This window comes from Neltuma alba, unplaced genomic scaffold, assembly GCF_004799145.2.
Source record: "Neltuma alba isolate B1F8T4 unplaced genomic scaffold, ASM479914v2 tig00013398_pilon, whole genome shotgun sequence".
NCBI classification, from domain to species: Eukaryota; Viridiplantae; Streptophyta; class Magnoliopsida; order Fabales; family Fabaceae; genus Neltuma; species Neltuma alba.
The window spans coordinates 66,485-87,652 of NW_021637656.1; the positions used below are offsets into that span (position 1 = coordinate 66,485).

The following is a 21,168-nucleotide window of genomic DNA, read 5'->3' on the forward strand; positions in this document are numbered from 1 at the left end:
AAAACTAACAAAAATGAGAACTAAAAAGGCTCAACAAATGAACCCCAATCAAGGCTACTTGACACTTAATTACTAGGGAACCAATTTCTTGGCTCCCCGGCAACGGCGCCACTTGATGAGAGCCTTTGTCGTTTGCCTTGGGGTTCCCAATCAAAAATAAATCCAAGTAATGCAATATAGTACAAAACTCGGGTCGTTTCACTTTGAGGAGCCGAAAACGAAATTAAACCTAATAAATAAATGCAAGTAACCTAAACTATAAAAAGAGATTTTCAATTTTGAAAAGCTGTTAATTAAATACTACGAATCAAATTGAAATTAAAATACTTTTTTTTTTGTTTTTATATAAAAGTGATTAAAATGAATGGAGATTAAAGAAATGAAAATGAGACACAGATAACACTGATAAAAATCAATCCTCCAATTCAACAACGCAGGCAATCATCACTCTAAAAGATGTGGGAGTTAAAAACAATGAATTAAGAATTATAATTAAGCTTTTGATCCAACAACCGAGCCACCTCGAGTTGCCACAAAATATTTTCCTAAAATCCCAACTTACTAACTGCAACCAGAATAGTAAAATGGGATTAAGGATGCTAAAAACCAATGCTTAATTAGAACTCTTAAATCCAAAATAACAGAATTAAAGCTAGCAAGAGACTATATGATCCAAAATTCTAAGCCACCTTAGAAAATCACAATATATTAATTCCAAAATCAATACAAATGTCATAACCACAACATTATAATTGAGATCAAAACTATAAACAGCCCAATGTCAAATACTAAGCAATAATCCAGTCACAATAATCCCCAAATATAATCAGATTAAGCAATACAATTATCCCAACAATTAGAAAAAACTATCCTAAGACCTAGGAATTGTTAAACAATTATTGAGTAGGAAATTAAAGCAACTAAAACTCCCCTTTGATGATCCAAGCTCCTGCCATTATTGTTGAATTAGAGAATTAGGAATTAGCCACGGTTTGCCATCAAATTCGCTGCAATCAGTATTTTGCTACAGGATCCCATGGAAGAACACTGTTCACGCTGAATGGTTCGGCTCTGTTTTTCTTCAGGTACGTGCAAGCTTCTCCGGCTCAGCGTGTGTGTGTGTCTCCCCCGTGTTCAGCTCGTTCGGCGTGCTCTGTCGCCGCCGTTCAGCTCTGTTCGCCGCCCCCAGCTTCCTCCGTTTCGTTCTGGTGTCTGCTTCCTGGTTCGTGCGTGCGCCTCCTCTGTTTTTCTCCCGCTGCGCCTCCGCTCCGCGCCTTCCGTCTTTGCTTCCGTCCGGCGTGCGTCTTCAGCTTCCGTTCGGCCTCCTCTTTCGTTGCCGCCGCCCAGCTCTTCGGTTTTGGTTCTCTCCCGTTCGGCGTGTTCTGTTTCGTGTGTCTCCCTTCCGTTCGGCGTCTTCTGTGTATGTGTGTGTTTTCCGCGCCGCTTCGCGTCTCTGCTTCTCCTAATTGAAGAAGATAATAATATATATTAGGGGTGGAGCAAAACGCAACGTTTTGCTCCCCCCTTTTATTATTTTATTATTTTTTTCTTTTTTTTAATTTATTTTTTTCTTTTCTTTTCTTTTCTTTTTTTTATATTTTTGAATCTTCCAAGAACCTGCAAGCAAAATTCAAGGATAAGGTAGCATTAATTGTCCTCAAAAATCAATTAATCACAATTAAATCAAAATATGACAATTTTGCCCCTATAAAATAATAATTCAAAATAAAACAAAATAAATCAATTAAGGCAAAAAGGGACCAATTAAGCTGACAAAACTCATATAAAAGATACCAAAATATATAAAAATAATTGAGTTTGTCAAAGGCTCATCATTGTCTGTATCAGAAGAAGATGGTTTCAATGGGGGTGGTTTTGTATCTAAAGCTGGCTTCTTCTTCTCATGAACTATTAAGTCACCTTTTTGGCCAAAGGTAGCAGAGGAGGTAGAAGGTTTGGCTGAGAATGCACTGCGTTTCCTTCACATTAATATAGGAGTATAAGCTTTGTGTTTTGACAAAAGTGAATCCTAGATTGCATAGGGTCTCTTCGACCACGGCTTTCCATTTCTCATGCCACATCATCAAGCTTTAGTTACCAAGTCAGATGCCACATTATAGGTTAATAAAGTTAGTGTCAACTTAGACGAATTTAACAGCCTAAAGCTATCAGGGACTAATGGCCAGAAACGGATATAATTTGAGAGACTAATACTATTGGTTTTAAATTTCATGGACCAATACTATCATTTTTAAATTTCAAGGACCAATATCAAAATGGCCTCAAATTTAAGGGACCAAAATTTATATTAACCCCTTTTTTTACCGGTCATGTCTAGGTCATACGCCACCTACATGCCAATTCATCAGTTCATGTCCAGGTCATATGCCACCTATATGTCCAACTCATCGATTAACGGTGTTAACATCATGTCAGCAGAATTTAATGGTGCCAAGATACCAGGAACCAACAGTCTGAAACGGACATAATTTGAGGGACCAAAATTTGTATTAACTCTTATTTAATTAGTCATATGATCAAAGCAGTTTTGTCAGGTTAATTTTTTTTTATTTTGTGGGGGAAAAAAAAGAAAAGCTCGCTGTCTATTGGTATATAGTGAACAAATACCTATTGTTTTGAGAGGTGACATGTCTATGAGTATAATAAACGGGAAAATAACAGAGGTTTTTGCTCTTTTAAGTGATGAGTCTGCATATTTTAACCTTTATATAAAATTGATTGCTCTTCTTTATGTCTGCTCTTTTTCAAGAGGAGAGTTAGTCCTCCCCCACCACCAATATTTATCAGAAAAAATCGCAAAAAAATCATAAAAATTGCGAAATGGTAAATAAGATATTTTGTTAAAAATGTGTTGCCATTCACGATCTAATTATTATTAAAACCTATGCAAGTGTTATAACGGGTCCTAATTTATAACTTTGCAATTTTTACAGTCTTTTATTATGATTTTTCCAGATTATCATTAACTCTGTGTTTGGTTTAATGGATGAGAGATTATGTGCTTTGTCTGGTTGTGGGGGAGGATGAAATGAGGGGAGCTTTCTTGCCTAGTTCAAGAAAAAAAAAAAAAAGAAAGGGAAGCTAACCAGAAGTTGACAAATACTACATGCGGTCCTTAATATAAGACTTTATTTGACTTTTATTTTAGTCTTAAATATAAGATCCTAATCTACTTTATCTCTCATATTTATATATTTTTTTAAGATAGTCCTCCTAATAATAGTAGTTATAACCAATACACTTAATTAGTAAGGATATTTTAAAAAAGACAACGTATATTTATTACAAATAACTAACTTAACTTCTTTCCTCAATCTTCTCAAATTAGTCAACTAGTCTTATAATTAGGATAGGAGATAGTGTGTGTGTGTGTGTGTATATATATATATATATATATATTTTAATACAAGTTTTACTTTCCCTCCTGCTTTGGTTTTCATTTACCCAATTGCCCCCCCCCCCCAAAAAAAAGTGGTATTGTATCAATAAGTGGGGCCAGTCTCTAGCTTAGCACTTCAGTCCGTCAATGCTCAATTTGGCCCTTTCAACTGTAAGTGCATGAGATAAAGTGTAAGGATATCGACGAGTCATAAAGTTATCCTTGAAAAAAATTGAAGAGACAAAAAAAGTGACAAACATTTTGTTTTTTTGAAAAAGATAAAAAGTTAAAAAAAAAAAGGCACATTACTGTGTTGATGGCATGAGAGGATGAATGCATAATTCCATTTCATTAAAAAACATCAGACGCAGGAGAAACGAAAAGGTTTAATTGTCATAGGCAAAATTGAGACGTTAGAATAGGGCATGACTAAACTGGTCAATGGGTGAATACGTGGTTTTTTTTTTTCCTTATCGCAAAAAACTCACTTCTGGAGGAGAAGGCAGGGAGGAGAGAAGGGAGCATGAACACAAAATTTTATATTATCTCTAGTCCCTGCTCCTTGTTACAAGATCCTACTACTTTGATCTTCAATACTGCCTCGAGTACTAATTATAAGAGTTGGTTGACTAATTTGAAGAGATTAAGAAAAAAAGTTAAGTTAGTTATTTGTAATAAATAAGCGTTGTCTTTCCTAAAATATCCTTGCTAATCAAGTGTATTAGCTAGAACTACTATTGTTAAAAGGATTACATTAAGGAAAAATACATAAATATAAGAGACAAAGTGAATTGGGATTTTATATTTAGGACCAAAATAAAAATAAAATAAAGTCTTATATTAAAGACTGGAGGAAGTATATGTTACTTATAACATATTCTCGTATATGAACAAATATATTAAATTAACAAAATTTTTAATTTTATTCTTATTAAGGTTTTCTTTTCTTTCTTTCTTTTTTCAAAGTCTTATTAAAGTTTTCTCTCTCTCTATATTTATAAATTATTCTTATATCTCTTTCTTTTTTTTTCTTTTTATGAGAATTCAATAAAAGTAAAATTAAAAAACAAGCATTAAATATACTTTAAATGATTGATATTTAGAATCAAAACTTTTTCTTTACAAGTGACTTACTTTTAGAAGAAACTTTTGATTTAATAAAGATAATATAAAAATAAAAATTAATATAATATTAAAATTTAGTAGGGACAGGCCGGAAAAATCTAGAAGTATCCGATGCTTCTTAATCAGGGGGCTAGCTGATTTAGCTTTTTTGGTAATTGGAGAAATTAGAAATGACACCGCGTGGAGCCTAATAATGTTTCAATCTACATTAATTAATTAATCCTCCATAACATAAAACAAACTATCAGGCAATAAAAGCATCGATATTTCGGTGTAAAAGAAATTGAAAGAAGGAAAAGGGTGAAATTTTTTTAATGAGCTCGTTCAATCGTTTCAAAAAATTAAAAAATTCGGATTAAAATTTTCTAATTAAATTTTATTTTTTGATCTTATATTTTTTTAACAAATTTATATAACCCTACTTTTTTAATTTTTTAAAATGAGTTTATTAAAATTTTTTTCTTTTTTTCCCGTCATTTTCCTCGTACCAAATAAACAGACCCCAAATGTGTCCTTATTCGATATGTACAAATACCTCATGACACGTATCATGTATTATTCTATCCCTTGCATTGTAATTTTTGTTTGACAAAGATTATTATAAATATATTTATATTACTTATTTAAAGCTCGAGATACCTACACCCAGTCCTTAAAATATTAAAACATATACTACCTCCACTTCTTAGCAGAGAAGTTAGTTGGGATTGAGTTTAATTTTAAATATAAGATTTTAATTAATTTTTGACAAAAAAAATTAATTTTGTCTCTACACTCATGTTCTTTTTTATTTCAAACTATTCCTATTGATTATACATATTAATAAAATTTGTATTAAAATATAGTTTTAATGCAAATGATTTAAGATAGTGGCATTTTAGATAAAATATTAATATATATATTTTTTATGAACAACTAACTTAATCATTTTTTTTATTTTTTCTAAATTGATTAAGTAGATTTTACATAAGCGTAAAGTGAGGTGGTGACACACATTTCCATACGTGTATGTTAAAATTTTGAAAATTGTGCTATTTGATGCATCATCATGATGGATCATATCCGATACGTGTCGGTATTTCTTGAAGGTGGGTGCAGGTCGGATTCCATTTCCTTCTGAAAAGGCCAAAGGTCCTCATGATAATAGCAGTAATAAAGGAATTAAGTTGGGATATTTCATTTGCATAAGTTTGGCAACTTCAACACGCCATGTGAGATTCCACTTCCTTATCAAAACTAAATACTTTATTCAATCTTAATTATAAGATCTTATTTATAAACTACAATGATATTTTATAATTAAGATAAGATGTGGTGCATATTTTCAGATATTTTCTGGTCAAAATTTGCCTACACTTTCTTTTTTTTTTTTAATAAAAAGACAAAATGTATTAATGAAAAACCAAACAGTTAAGCGTTCATAAAATTAACCATAATAAACTGGGACAGTTGTTTGCTAAAATATCACATTTAGTGCTACTAGCTAGCTACAATAATTACATTTTTGAAAGTTAAAAGACTAAGAAGGTGGTAAATGTCTTTGCCCACAACACATGTCCACTTTTAATGTTGGCTCCTGCTGGAGGAACAAGCTGCTTCTTAATGCAGATACATCTGAAGGAGACTTGGTACCCTCTTCGTAAAATTACCATTATTGCAATTTCCTTATTTTTTCCAAACAAATTTTCTGAATCCCACCATGTGGAGCAGAACCATCTTCAAATATTCCTTTACTTTCATATATATATATATATATGTATATAAAATATAATAACAGTCCAACCTCCTCTTCTTCTGCTAAAATCACAGTGATTAATTTGAGGATTCGATCGACAGTAATTAAAAACTTACCTTTGCCTTCTAAGCCTCGAGCTGAATTGAGAGCCACTGTGTTGAAGGCTTAACTTGTATTATAAGCATTTTAGGACAGATAGATGGTTTTTGAAGAATGAACCAGATTATTCCATGTCATGCATGTTCGATCAGGAGAATGATAATGCGGTGATCTAGGTAAGGGACAAGATATATACTACCTTCGGTCTTTAATATAAGATCCTGTTTGACTTTCATTTTGATTCTAAATACAAGACCTCAATCCCTTTTGTGTCTTATATTTATTCAATTTTTTTCAAGATAGTCCTTCTAATAATTATAATTCTAGCCAATACATTTGATTAGTAAGGATATTTTCGGAAAGACAACACCTATTTAGGACAAATAACTAACTCAACTTACTTCTTTAATCTCTTCAAATTAGTCAACTAACTCTTATAATTAAAAGCGGAGGTAGTATACATATATATATATTGTGAAGATATGCTCCAGGGATTCTGGATTTTGACAACCAAAAGGCCGGAGCGTGCACACGCGCACACATATAGAGAAAGAGAGAGAGACATTTGGATGATGTTTGACCAGAATATCACTCCAGGGGATAGCTTCACTGAGCAATTTCCAGAGCAGTATAGGTATTTCTTTGGCAGGTTTATGATGAGCAGCATTGAATATTCAATCCACAAAATAAAGACAAAAATATGCTCAGAAAAATCTTTTCCAACACCTTTTGTTTGCCATTCTTTTCACTTCCGATGTGTATAAATACCCAAAATTTCATAAAAACTTAGATAGTCAAAAATAGTACTCGTGATACTATTATATTCACTACTAGAAAAAAGACTTTTAACGTGGTAAAATAACGGCGGTTAACGACGTGAAAAAAAAATGCAGTAGCATTTTTGTAAATAAGTTGAAGAGGCCTACACTTTCAACGGCGGTTTTTAAGAAAACTGCCGTTGAAATTATTTTTAACGGCGGTTCTTTAAAGAACCGCCGTTTACCTTTCTCCGCTTCGACTTCAGTCACTTTCTTTCTCATTTCTTCAGTGCGCTGTGGTCCCCCTCTGCCCCACTACCGAAAAACTGCCATTACCGGCCATTTCCGCCACTATCCCACCATTTAAACTCCTCCATTGAGCTTGTGGTGCCTTTCCGCCATCCGCCGCCGTCCGCGGTGGTCGAACGCCTCTCATTTCGCATGGTTCTTGCTCAGCCGTGGTCCCTCTGTCCCACCACCGAAAACCGGTCATAACCCCCACCATCCCTCTGTCTACCGTGCCTTGCCGCTGTCTGCCACCGTCCGCCACCACCCTCACTTTGCGTTTGAAGCTTCTCTGCTCTGTGAGTATCCTCTTCTTTCATTCTTTTCAATTTTTCTTGGTTTGTTGAATGCTTTGGCCGTGAAAATCTGTTATATATGAAATGGGTTTGTTAGTTTTACATTGTGGTTGGCTTGTATTGTTCATTTTGCATTTTTTATGTGGTTGAACCGTTAATTGGTGTTGATTGGTGGGCATTGGATGTGAGAAAACATTAATTCCTTTTTATATACTGTATTAGAAACATGTTTAAATGTTTGGAGTTAATTAGTTGTGAAGTTTTTTAATTTTTTTAATAATTTTTTGATATTTATTTCGAATTTTTGGTAATTTTTTTGTAATAAATATAAGAATTTAGTAATAAATAATCTGTTTGTTATTTTGTATTTTTTTTCTTCGTTATGAATTTTGATTGATAGTAAAGTGTTGTTTAAATAATCTGTAAGACAATGGATCGTAGTTGGATGAAAGCTAAGAGAATTAGCAAGGAATATGAGGATGGGGTTGAAAAGTTTCTTGAGTTTGCTCAGAGAAATGCCCATAGTAAAAGAGATGGATTGTATTATTGTCCTTGTGTCAAATGTTTAAACAATAGTCGACGGAGTATTTCTGAGATAAAAGAACATCTTATCTGTGATGGGATAAATTTGAGGTATACAAATTGGATATGGCATGGAGAAATTAGAAAGACTACACTGTCTGCAAATGAGAAGGTTGTGAATGAAGACTTTGGTGATAGAATTTCGGATATGTTTCGTGATATAAGGTCTGAATCCTTTACACAGTTTTCTTCCACCTTTGAAACTTTGTGTAGTGATGCAGAGACACCTTTATACCTGGGGTGCAAAGATGATTACACAAGATTGACAACCGTATTGAAACTAATGAATTTGAAGGCAAGAAATGGTTGGACCGATGCTAGTTTTACGGAATTGCTTGAATTGCTGAGTGATATTTTTCTCAAAGGGAATTCACTTCCGAAACTAATGTATGAGGCAAAAAAGATTTTGTGTCCGATGGGTTTGGAATATGAGAAGATACATGCGTGTCCTAATGACTGCATATTATTCAGAAATGATTATGAAGGGTTGAATAAGTGCCCTAAATGTGGGACTTCAAGATACAAAATGAAGAAAGATGATGGTGATTATAATGAGATGACCAAAGGTTCTCCTTCAAAGGTTCTGTGGTATCTTCTAATAATACCACGATTTAAGCGTCTATTTGCTAATGTCATAGATGCAAAGAACTTGAGATGGCATTTCGATGAGAAAATATGTGATGGAAAGCTTTGTCACCCAGCAGATTCTTCTCAATGGAAAACAATAGATAAAAAATTTCCTCAATTTGGTGGCGAGCCAAGAAACCTTCGACTAGGGCTTTATATGGATGGAATTAACCCATATGGTAATCTTAGTAGCACACACAGTGCTTGGCCAGTGCTCCTCGTAATTTACAACTTGCCTCCTTGGTTATGTATGAAAAGAAAGTATATCATGCTATCTTTGATGATCTCGGGGCCAAAACAACCGGGAAACGATATCGATGTGTATTTGGCACCTTTGATTGAGGATCTGAAGAAATTATGGGAGGAAGTTGTTGATGTGTTTGATGCATATAAACAAGAGACCTTCAATTTACGTGCCATGATCTTCACCACAATAAATGACTTTCCAGCATATGTAAATTTGTCAAGATACAGTGTTAAGGGGCATAAAGCATGCCCGATATGCGAAGAAGGCACCCACTATATGCAACTTAAACATGGCAGAAAGACAGTATACCTTGGTCACAGAAGGTTTCTTAGTCGGTATCACCCTTGTCGTATATTGAAAAAGGCATTTAATGGCTCACAAGAATATGAAATGGCTCCAAGACCATTAACTGGAAAAGAAGTTTATCAGTGGGTGGAGGGAATTAATGTGGTCTTCGGTAAGAAGAAGAAGAAGAAGAAGAAGACTGCCGGTGAGAGAAATATATAGAAAAAAAGATCTGTCTTTTTTGATCTTTCATATTGGCAAAGTCTTGATGTGAGGCATAGTCTAGATGTGATGCATGTGGAGAAGAATGTATGTGAGAGCCTTGTTGGTACACTTTTGCATATAAGTGGAAAGACTAAAGATGGAATCAATACAAGACGAGACTTAGTCGAAATTGGAATAAGAAATGTCCTTCACCCACAAGAAAGAGATGGTAAGAAGGCTTATTTACATCCAGCTGCGCACACATTATCAAAAGAAGAGAAAAGAAGTTTCTGTGGTTTTGTCAATAGTATTAGGGAAAACCATATTGGAGGTACTTATACTTTTTTCTAATTTTCAATTTGGTACCTATGTGTTTTTTATTCTTAACTAAATCTTTATTTTTCCTCTATTAACATCATTAATCCTTATGTAGAGACTAAAAATGTCAATAGAACAAAGTTATAAGAGCTAATGTTGCTAAAAAGATAAAATTAAATGTTTAATTAAATGGAAAAAAACACATAGGTACCAAATTAAAAATTGAGAGAAAGTATAGGTACCTTCAATATGGTTTTCCCATAGTATTAAGGTGTCACAAGGTTATTCTTCTAATTTAAGCAAACTTGTTTCAATGCAAGATTTGAAGATAACGGGAATGAAGTCTCATGATTGTCATGTGTTGATGCAACAATTACTTCTACTTGCTATTCGAGGCATTATGAAAACCGATGTGAAAAATACTATTACAACACTTTGTATGTTTTTTAATGCCATTTGCAGCAAAATCATTGATCCTGCTAAGTTGGATGAATTAGAAAATGAAGGTTATGTGATCCTCTCTCAATTGGAAATGCATTTTCCTCCATCATTTTTTGATATTATGGTCCATTTGATAGCTCATCTTGTACGAGAGATAAGACTTTATGGCCCTGTGTGTTTAAGATGGATGTACCCTTTTGAGAGATACATGAAAATCCTAAAAGGGTACTCTAAGAATCCTTATCAGCCTGAGGCATCAATTGTTGAGAGATATGTAGCTGAGGAGGCAGTTGAGTTTTGTAACGCATATCTTGATAGGGTAAAGGCAGTTGGTCTTCCTCAATCTCGACATGATCAGGGGAGAAGAAGCAAGGGAACACGGGGTGTCATAGTGAGGTCTATGTCAAGAGAAGTTGTAATGCAGGCACATCTATACATTTTAAACAACACAGATGAAGTTTTGCCTTACTTAAATGCTCACAAGAATATGCTGAGGAACTTGAATCCAAGAAAGAGTGATATGCAACTAGCTAATGAACATAATAAGTCATTTGCAGAGTGGTTCAAGCAAGAAGTGTTAAAAGATGGCAATCCTTCTGAGACAATACAGAGGCTAGCTGCAGGGCCTTCTTTTGAGGTTTTGTGTTGGGGTGGATATGATATAAATGATTATTCTTTTTACACAAAAACCCAAGACGATAAGAGTACTATGCAGAATAGTGGGGTGATGGTAGTAGCGGAAGCCATGCATTTTGCTAGTTCTAAAGACAGAAACCCAATGTTGGCGGCAATGTCCTATTATAGAATAATAGAAGAGATATGGGAGGTTAGTTATACCAAGTTTAAAGTTCCCATCTTCAAATGTAAGTGGGTTAATAGTAATGCTGTGCAAGTGGATGAAGAATTTGGATTTGTTTCGGTCGATCTTGAGAGGTTTGGATATGGAGACGAGCCATTTATTTTGGCAAGTCAAGCAAAACAAGTGTTCTTTGTTCCCGATCTAGCAAAAAAGAAATTGTCTATCGTGCTTCAAGGTAAAAGGCAAGGAGTTGGTGGAGATGATGGTGATTTAGAGCTTAATATTGATGAAACCCCGCCTTTCACAGCTACTCGACAAGCAGTTGAATTAGATTTGGTAGATGATGACTATGCTGTTAGAGATGATCATTGTGAAGGAATTTGGGAGGATAATCGTTGTAAGCCTCAAATGAATTCTTTGATTTTTTTTTTGCTAAATATACTTAACAATATAATGTTTTATCTTAACTTCATATTTTTTATTCTTACATTTATTAATTCGTTGTTCTTTAAACAGGAAATGGACAGATTCGGTCAACAGGGTTCTGGTGACGACAGCTCTTTTATTAGCGGGAGAAAGGGTAGAGGGCCAACCCATATGAGGCATTTAGCTTTACGTGATGAGAGCACACAGCCTATGAGGATTACAGTGGAGTTTGATGATGATCTGAAGCCTATAGGAAAGGCTGGGGCTCAATTTACTAGTTATGTGGGTTATCTCGCATGCAGTAAGATTAGCATTGACATTCCTAGCTGGAAGAAGGTGGACAAAGGTTTGAAGAAAAACCTTTGGGAGGATATATTGGTATATTGTACATTGTTTTCTTTACTTGTTTCAATTATAATTGTTTATTTACTTTATAACTCTATGCTATTATTGTATTGCAGCTGACATTTGATATTCCTGCCACTAAGCAAATGAGAGACTGTCTGTTGAAGCAAATTGATGAACGGTGGAGGGATTTTAAGTCCACGCTTACAAAACATTATATTCGTGGAAAAAGAAAGGGTGAGCATCCTAAGGAACGATATTCATTTATTAGTGAAGAGGCATGGGAGAGTTTTGTGAAGCAACGTGAAGACCCTGCATTTCAGGTTTGGTTTCTTCAAAAAATTTTAACCAGGTCATATTTTATTTAACTAAACTAATTTTATCGATTTGGTTTCATTGTCATAGGCATTGAGTCAGAAGAACAAACAAATATCTGAGCAGAATGTATACCCACATACCATGTCTCGTGCAGGGTATGGTAGGTTGGAAAGAAGTATGATGGAGGAACGGCTGAGAATGCACAGATGGCTGCTACTTCAGATCCTACTGGCTACATGCCACCTATTGAGCGTCCTTCTCGCCAAGAAAAATGGAAGGCGGCGAGGATTAAAAAGGGTTAATACATTACTCCACAGTCTGCTGCTGTTGCTGAGAGGATTTTAAGTAATATTTAAGAATTATGCTTCATTAATTATTTTTTTCAATTATCTTAAATTGAATTTGTTGCTTTAATGATATAGGATACACTTGAGGAGCAATTATCTCAAGGTACATTCATCCCTCAAGGACGGATGGATATCTTGGCCACTGCTATTGGAAAGGTTGACCATCCCGGAAGAGTCCGAGGGACCCCTAAAGGGATTGGTATTAAAGAATTTTTTGGCTTTGCTTCACGAAGAAGCACTAATCATCCTCCGCTAACATGGTATCTAAAGAGGAGCTCGACCAACGACTACAGGAAGAAACAGAGAGAGTTCGAGCTGAACTAAGTCAACAACACATGGCAGAGATGCAAAAGATACGTGACGAATTCGATGCCAAGTTTCAACGGACTCTGATGATGATGGGTACGAGTGGATTCCAGATGCCCGAGTATCTGAACCTTCCCAGGTAATAATCACACATCTTTTTAAATTTCTAAAGATTCATTTGATCCATTTAAACTTATTTAATGTTTCTTAACTAATTTCCTATTATGTTTCAGGGTTCACCTGTGATAAAAAGCGGGAAGGGCAGTAATAATCAGACACAGCCACTGACAGTGTCTGACCCTGACCCTAGCCCTGACCCTGTCGAAGACAATGGGATGCCGTGTTCTCTCTATGTGGATTATGAAAATTCACCTATTCATGTTGCTAGTGGTCGAGCATTCATGGGCACAACGATTCACGACAACAAAATTCCGAGCAATCAAGCAAGGGTGACAGTGGAGAGGATTGTTCGTGGTCAGGGGGTACACCAGTGCCCAATCTTACTGATGAGGTTCAACTCTTGGCCCAAGCTAAAGGACATTTCATTTTGTGGCCAAAGAGACTTATTGCAAAGCCAATGGTAAAGAAGGCGGCAGCAAAGAAGGCCACAACGAGCGCATCATCTGATCCTGTACTCTTGCCTCTTCCTGGTGATGTTGCGCTTATGTATTCCAGTTTGGAGGTTCTTCATTCCATGGTGCCAAACATGGATAAGCCTGTGACTTTCAAGATGCCGTTGGGGGTTGTGGGTTCAGATATAACATACGACTTCACCATTGACAAGAGGGACCTCGTTCAGTTCCTCAACTTTGAGGAGCTTGATATAGTTTTCATGCAGCTCGCTATTTTGTAAGTTATAATATCATTTTCTTATTACATATTATACTTCATGCATGTTCTAATGTTTTTAACTTGAACAACAGGCACTTTAATCAAATCTGTCGAAATGGAGGACTTGAAGGAACATATGGCTTTATGTGTCCTCAAAGGGTGCAGAAAGAATTTAATACTGTAAGCAAGGTCAATCTACATTATGACCACAATGACTCAGACCAGAAAGCTAATATATTTTGCACCTTACGTGGAAGGGTAAGTGTATTATTGTATTTGAGATATACAAGTTGTATGTGTCGGGTTATAATTAACATGGTTTGCCTTTTGCAGTTATCATTGGATTCTAATTGTTTGTGCCCTTTTTGACAACAAATTTACTGGTTCGATTCACTCTGTGGAAGTCCATCCGAAGAAACCAAAGATGTCATCGACACGTTAGTTTTTTTTTATATTTATTATTTGTGAAGTTTATACAAGCATGCTCTAATATCATTTTCTCTTATAATGTTGATAGGGCTTTTCATACTTTTAATGTTGTGGTGATTAAACAAATAGACAAGCACCAACATGGATTCTTCCAAAGGTATATGTTGTTTTGAACTAACTTTTAAACATTTTTGGATGAATTAAAGTTAATGTTTATAATCAATAATGTCTAATATTCAATTTTATATCTTATTTTTTTAGTACCGTTGTCAACAAGGACATGTTGAGTGTGGATATTATGTCATCCGCTACATGAATGACATAATTGAGACAGGAACGACTGAGAAATTAGACGAGGTAAAGATGAGTTACGTTGCATGACGTTCTTCAATTCATTTCATATTTTTGACTAAGTTTACTATGTTATTTTTGATTAACAGATATTTCAAAATACTGTGCCATATCTCATGGATGACATCAACTTGATGAGGGACACTTTGTCAACAACATTGGTAGAAAAAATTGAAATTTAGCTTTCAAATAGATAGGTTATTTCTCAAAAAATTCATTGTTAGATGTTTTCTCTTGGTTCCCTCTTATATGTACATGTTCATGATTTCCATTGTACAGAGAAGTAGTTACTTCTATTTCAGAATTGTTGGACCTAACCAATACGTGTTCTTTGGTCTTAATTAACCACCTAGTTCTATTATATTGGCTGGTTTCCTATTTTCGAATTGTGTAAAAGAAATTTCAATGCTGTATATATATCAACTAGCTAATTGATTTTGTTCTGCGTGATCTGCACTGCCTACATTTATTGGAACTGTAAACTGCAGGGTGGTAAAAATGAAAATCAAGCAGAATTTTTTAAAAAAAAATGTATTTTTAACGACGGTCGTTAAAATAATATTCCATGGCGGTTTTCTACTTAACCGCCGTGGAAAATCCCGCCGTGGAAATGGGGATTTTCCACGGCGGTTAAGTAGAAAACCGCCATGGAAAATCAACTTTCACGGCGGTTCATAACCGCCGTGTTTTCTTTACTTTTCAACGTCGCCTTTATCAACTTCGCCTTCAAAACCGCCGTAAAAAGCCATTATTAACCTCCGTGAAAAACCTTTTTTCTGGTAGTGATTCAATATTCCGACTGAGATTTGGGATAAACGACTCTTTATGTCTTCTCTCATTGAATTACATAAATATGCAAACGAACCCTAATTTATTGGATCGTTACAATGTGCAAGAGAACTAGCTAGTGATTAATTACTAATTAGTGAACACACATGCATCAGCACATCATTGATCTGTGGTAGCCATTAGATTAATCATTGGATCTCAGGCTGATGAGTCGCTAGGCTTGCAAACGGGCAGGTCATCTTCAAAAGTTGGTGGCATTCTGAAAATAGGGTTCCTCTCGAAGAAATTCACAGGCTTCAGATCGAAGCTTGACGACACAGTTGGCATTATTGGATAATCTTCTTGACATGGTATGTGATGGAACCCTATTGTGTACCACACCACTATGTCCTTATTCTCTATCTCTCTATCCCTGCAGCCACATATTAAACCCTTCCGTTAAGATCTTATCTTAGCTTAACAAGCTAAGGTGTTGTTTAGTACGGAATATTAAAAATGAAGAATAAAAATTAATATTAAGATTAAAAAATTAGTGTTTAGTATGAGAGATTGCTTGTTATATAGAATTAGACAATTTTATATACGTGGGATACGGGGAAAAGTAATATTCTCCAATGCTATTTTCATAGGCTTGGCTAATCTCATATAAGAAGTAATTACTCATGCTAAAGATTTTTTTAATATTTTTTTAATTATAATTCTAGTTTTTATCTATTATTTTTAATACTTTGTATCAAACGGGAACTAAAAAATTAAGCCAAAGAGGGAGAAGACTGACCTGTTGGCCCAGACTTGGAGAGTGTCATCGCCTTGGCTCTGATAAACAAACAACCCACCAGCCCACTGCTCGGTCTCGTTATAAGGAGTCACCCATATCTGATTATTCGTGAACGCCGCTCTCTTCTGCGGCGGATCCTCCGGGTCCAGCAAGGTTGCCGCCGTCCCTCCGGGAACTACCTTGTAACCCACCGGGTTCCCCACCTTGGTCTTCTTGTTAGGGTTTATCACGTGGAACTCAGATGGGTCATACAGCTTGAGTCTTATCTCTGCGTCTTTCTCCGTCTTGGCCACTTTCCTCATCGCTTTCAGGTAGCTTTTTCTCGGGGAGTCTTCTTCCGGCGACGTCTGGTGCCTCTTTAAGTTGACTTTGACGAAGGAGTTGGGCTCGCCGTCGATGTCCATGTCGAGGCGGTAGGTTATGTAGTGGTCGTGGATTACTCCGATGAGGTTGTCGGCGAGGAGGGTGCCGTAGAGATACTCTTGGGGTGGAATCTGGTTGGTGTGATCGTACGGTGTTCCTTTCACCATCAGGATTCCACTCAGTCCTACCTGCTCAGTCGTTGATTGGTTTTCATATGTCACTTCCTTCCCTCATATTTTCTAAGTCTTTGGAAATTACTCATCACGCCCATTGATTCACACAAGACAATATTTGTCTCTTTGAAAAAATTTACCATAAAGTAAATTTTCTAACTAGAAATTTTATCCACCAATTTCCCCGGGAAACCATAATATTTTTGTATAAATAATAATATGACATTGTTTTAGATTGATTTATATGAACACCATGAAAACTAGAATAAAACAATGAAAACAAGAATACAAACAATAAACAAGTGATAGGTAGATAGTTGAAAAGTGGTGGAAACGGCACAACCTTGGGTCTGATTAGTCCATCAGTTTGAAATTCCCAATCCTTATATAGTCATATTTGGCCACTGCGGCTGCCATCCTCACCACTAGCGTCACCTTCGGTCTCGCCTCCGTTATCTACGCACAGAAATCATAATACTCACCGAATCTTAACCATTCAAATTTAACATAGAGAATTAAAATTTAATATTTAATATTTTTTTAAAAAAATATTTTTCAATAAATACCTAATGAAAAATAAATGTGATATCTCAACAGTAAGCTTTTTTAAAAATTACTAGTTGAAAATTTTAAATCCGAATCATTAAGGTTTATATTTTATCATAATAATGAGTATTATGGTACTAATCACTATCACAGTCACTGAAACTAATTCTACACCTACACATTCCCTATGGTATTATTACTTATCAATTATCATAAACTAATTATTAAAAACTTTCAAAATTTCAATTTATAATAACCCCAAGAGTTTTTACATTTCCTAGGGAGAAAAACATCACACGTATGTCTCAGCCATTCGCAGCTGTAGTGATAAGGATGGAGTCTTCTCTGTAATCTTTCTCAAAAAACATACAAAAGAAAGAACATGTCTCATTGCATTATATGTACAACAAGACAACGATATGATTAGAGAGCTGAGGTACATGATGCAGTAACCACACATGGAATCTTCAGATTTTTGACATCTAACCTGTAAATCAGTGATAGGACACTCCACGTGTCGCCACGCGATGTCGCCAGCATAGCTCTCGAACCACATATCATGTTTGGTCGGACGTACGGCGTGCCGTCGGCACGACCAAACGCCGTCCATGTAATACGCATGCCGGGGACAGTCGTTCAGCGGGTCCAGCGACATGGCCTGTAACCCGAACCCCGTATTCGCCCGCGTCCATGTAGGTCTTGAAGTACCAGGCGTCAGTGGGGTCCCATGTACGGAACGAACAGCTCCGACGTGAATCCTTTGTACATCACCTCCCTTAGCTTCGACGTTTCTGGGTCTCGGAACTTCACCTCATATTACTATATACCCTGCCCTCTCTCGGGTCGGGTTTCAGGTGGAATTCCCAGTTCGCCCACTTCACGAGGTTGCCGTCGATGGTAAAACTCGGGCCCTTGGGTTGCTCCAAGGATATCGGGTTTAACAGGTCCAACTTACCTCTCAGCTTCTGAACGGAGTAACGGTAATCCGTGTCGATTCCGTTGGAATCGGGATGTTGCGTCCCTTGTCGGAGATGGAGACGACTTCTTGTTTATCCATATCAACCAGCACGGTGAGTCCTTCGATGGGTCTCATGTAGAAGTTGGCAGTGCCCTCCGACGAATAGCACTGAACCTTGATCAGCCTCAAGTTCTGCTCCTCTTTTATCTTCCCATACCACCCGACGACACCGGCAAGCACGCCACGTCGGCCATCTTAACGCGCCCACGCGCCGTGATCGTACGGTTGAACTCGAAGCTCTTCAGTGGCGCGATGTTGCTCCCCTCACCATGTCCTCCACAGTCATATTGGGTACCCGGAAACTGGACCTACTTCATGTCTTGTAACCTGTTGGTGGAGAGGTCAACGGTGAGGAGAACAGTGGAGGCGCCGTTGACGCGGGCATGACGGAGGCTTTTCTGGGGAAGAGAGGGTCGCCGGGTTTCCATTGCTTGACGAGCTTCTTGGGGGGGTTCTTCAAGAGTTATTGAGTTGAAAATATAAGAGGAGGATTTGAGGAGGGGGTAGCGGGAGGAGGATGGATCGGACTTGGTTGAATTCAGCCAAGTGACGAGCAGAGCTAAGGCTCCGGAGAAGAAGAGGAAGAAGAAGCGCAGGAAGTTTCTGTGTTCCATGGAAATATGGCTCCCTGGTTCTTCAATGGTGCGCCGGCTCCTTCTTATATAGTCAAAACGAAAGCGAACGAACCCACTTGTGTGAGCTGAGGAGTGAGGGGTGTGGAAGGAAGGTGACGTAAACATTAACCACTAATTAAAAATATTCATGAAAATTCGAAGGAAATGGACTAGTAATAAAAACAAAACAAGACGGGACTAAATTTCTAATAAAATATTCATGAAAATTCGAAGGAAATGGACTAGTAATAAAACAAAACAAGACGGGACTAAATTTAAAAATATCAAATATTCTTATTTTATTAGATTAATAAAATTAATACAAGTAGTATTTCTATATTTCCATTTGTGTTTCCTTTTCCCCTTAATTAAGAGAGCCCGTATATGAATAATTTTATTTATGATTTTTTAATTTCTCGATATGAGTATAACTTGTCGGCTTTTCATTAATATATTCTCAACATATTGTATGTAATAAATGGTTTTATAAATTAATTTGAATTATCTCCCACGGAGTGTCAAAAAATCAACGATAAACATAATATCAGAGCAGAAGACATTATCACATTGAAAAGATTATCGAATTTAAATTATTATGCCTTGGAGCAAGATCTGTTTTGGGCCTTGTTAAGTGCATCTCCAGTTACCTAGGTTAGGTCGATAGGAGAATCTTATATTTTAGGGCGAAAGAGAATATATATTTTTATTTTTTTTTTCTCTCCTTGTGTTTGAAAGTTGACGTGAGTTAAATACGGAGAGTTCACTGAAATTAAGACATACTTATAGATTACAGGACGTGAGTTAAATACGGAGAGTTCATGAAATTAAGACATACTTATAGATTACAGGTCATGCATGAAGAAGTTTTCAGTTCTTCACATTCACAGTGAGATTTATATTTTTAATTTTTTAATATGACATGCTGTATCAATATTCATTTAATATATATTATGATACAAAGTTCATAATAAATATTATTTTTTGAAGGTACACATATTCTTTCAATTTTTTAATTTGGTGTCTATATATTATTTTACTTTTAATTAACCATTTAATTTTACTTTTTTAGTAAATTATTCTTGTAATTTGTTCCATTAACATTTTTAGTCTCCATGCAAGGGTTAAGGATGTTAATAAAACAAAATTAAAGATTTAATTAAAAAAACATATATCAAATTAAAAATTGAAAAAAAAATATAGATACGTGCTAAATGATTTTTTCTATTTTTTAACAAGTCATGAATATAATTTCGGATATTTGTGCTCTTATCATAATTTCGAGTTGCTTGGATTTCTTCAACTGTCTATTCCTTGTGATGGGAATGCCAAGATAGGGATCTCTCACTTTATTGTCGAACTACATCTCTCATGCAAGACTAGGAAAGAGACGTCATCGTTTTGAAGTAATATCCTTACGGTTACAGCTCATTTTACCCCCAAATGCGGTTTTCTTTTCTTTCTTTCTTTCTTTTTTTAATATAAAATCCAAATTATTGCTGGAAAAAACAACTTAAATTATTATGAATATACAGATAAGGGAGTGTTGGAGAAGAATATAGACACTACAATTATCGGTTTGATTTGCCGTTGTAGTTGGTGGAACCTAATGTAGGGTAGGAGAATTTCGCACCTTAATCATAATTGGTACCCAAAAGAATTAAAATAGTAAAGAAGCTCAAATAAATAAAAAAAACAAACATATATAATTATTTCTTAATAAAAATATGGCTAAAGTACAGATTTGACTCTTAATTTTTAGAAGGTTTTAATTTTATCCCTTAACTTTAAAAAACATATATTTAGTCCTTTAATTCTAAAATCATTAGGTTTCAATGATGATTTTTTTACAACAATCATAGTATTTTGAAAATTAAACTTAATATGTTAGTATTTGAAAATATTTTACTATCATTTAAGATATTAATATCATCATTTTTTATTAAAAAAATTAGAGTTACAAAACTAAAATATTCTTTTTAAAATTAAAACCAAATTTAAATTTTATACAAAGTTATAGAACTAATTGTATCTTCTAGCCTAAAAATATTATACATCTAGATTTATGTACACCTAAAAAGAGTGTGCATTATACATCTAGATTTATGTACACCTAAAAAGAGTGTGCATGAGAAGAAGTTTAACACATGATTTGCTCTTGACAATTTTTCGTCTTAAAAATTTTTAAATCAATTTTTTACTTTGAATCTTGGAAAAATTGCAAAAAATAGCCCAGCCAAATAGAAAAATTAAAAAAAGATCCGTTACAATATTAATACGGGTTTTGATATCAATAGCATGGGTTTCGATAACAATTTTTGTAAACAATTTTTGTA

General features: G+C 35.4%; 1 long non-coding RNA gene and 1 pseudogene across 1 annotated transcript; both read right to left on the reverse strand.

The window, feature by feature from the left end:
- Positions 1-1,951: 1,951 nt before the first annotated feature.
- LOC114737011 (uncharacterized) lies at positions 1,952-21,122 on the reverse strand. The gene is made up of 3 exons (XR_003739381.1): positions 21,112-21,122; positions 11,740-11,745; positions 1,952-2,029 (listed from the first exon to the last, which is right to left on the reverse strand). It is a non-coding gene; the product is annotated as an uncharacterized LOC114737011 (long non-coding RNA).
- Positions 15,340-18,878, reverse strand: LOC114737001 (primary amine oxidase-like; annotated as a pseudogene).
- Positions 21,123-21,168: the final 46 nt, after the last annotated feature.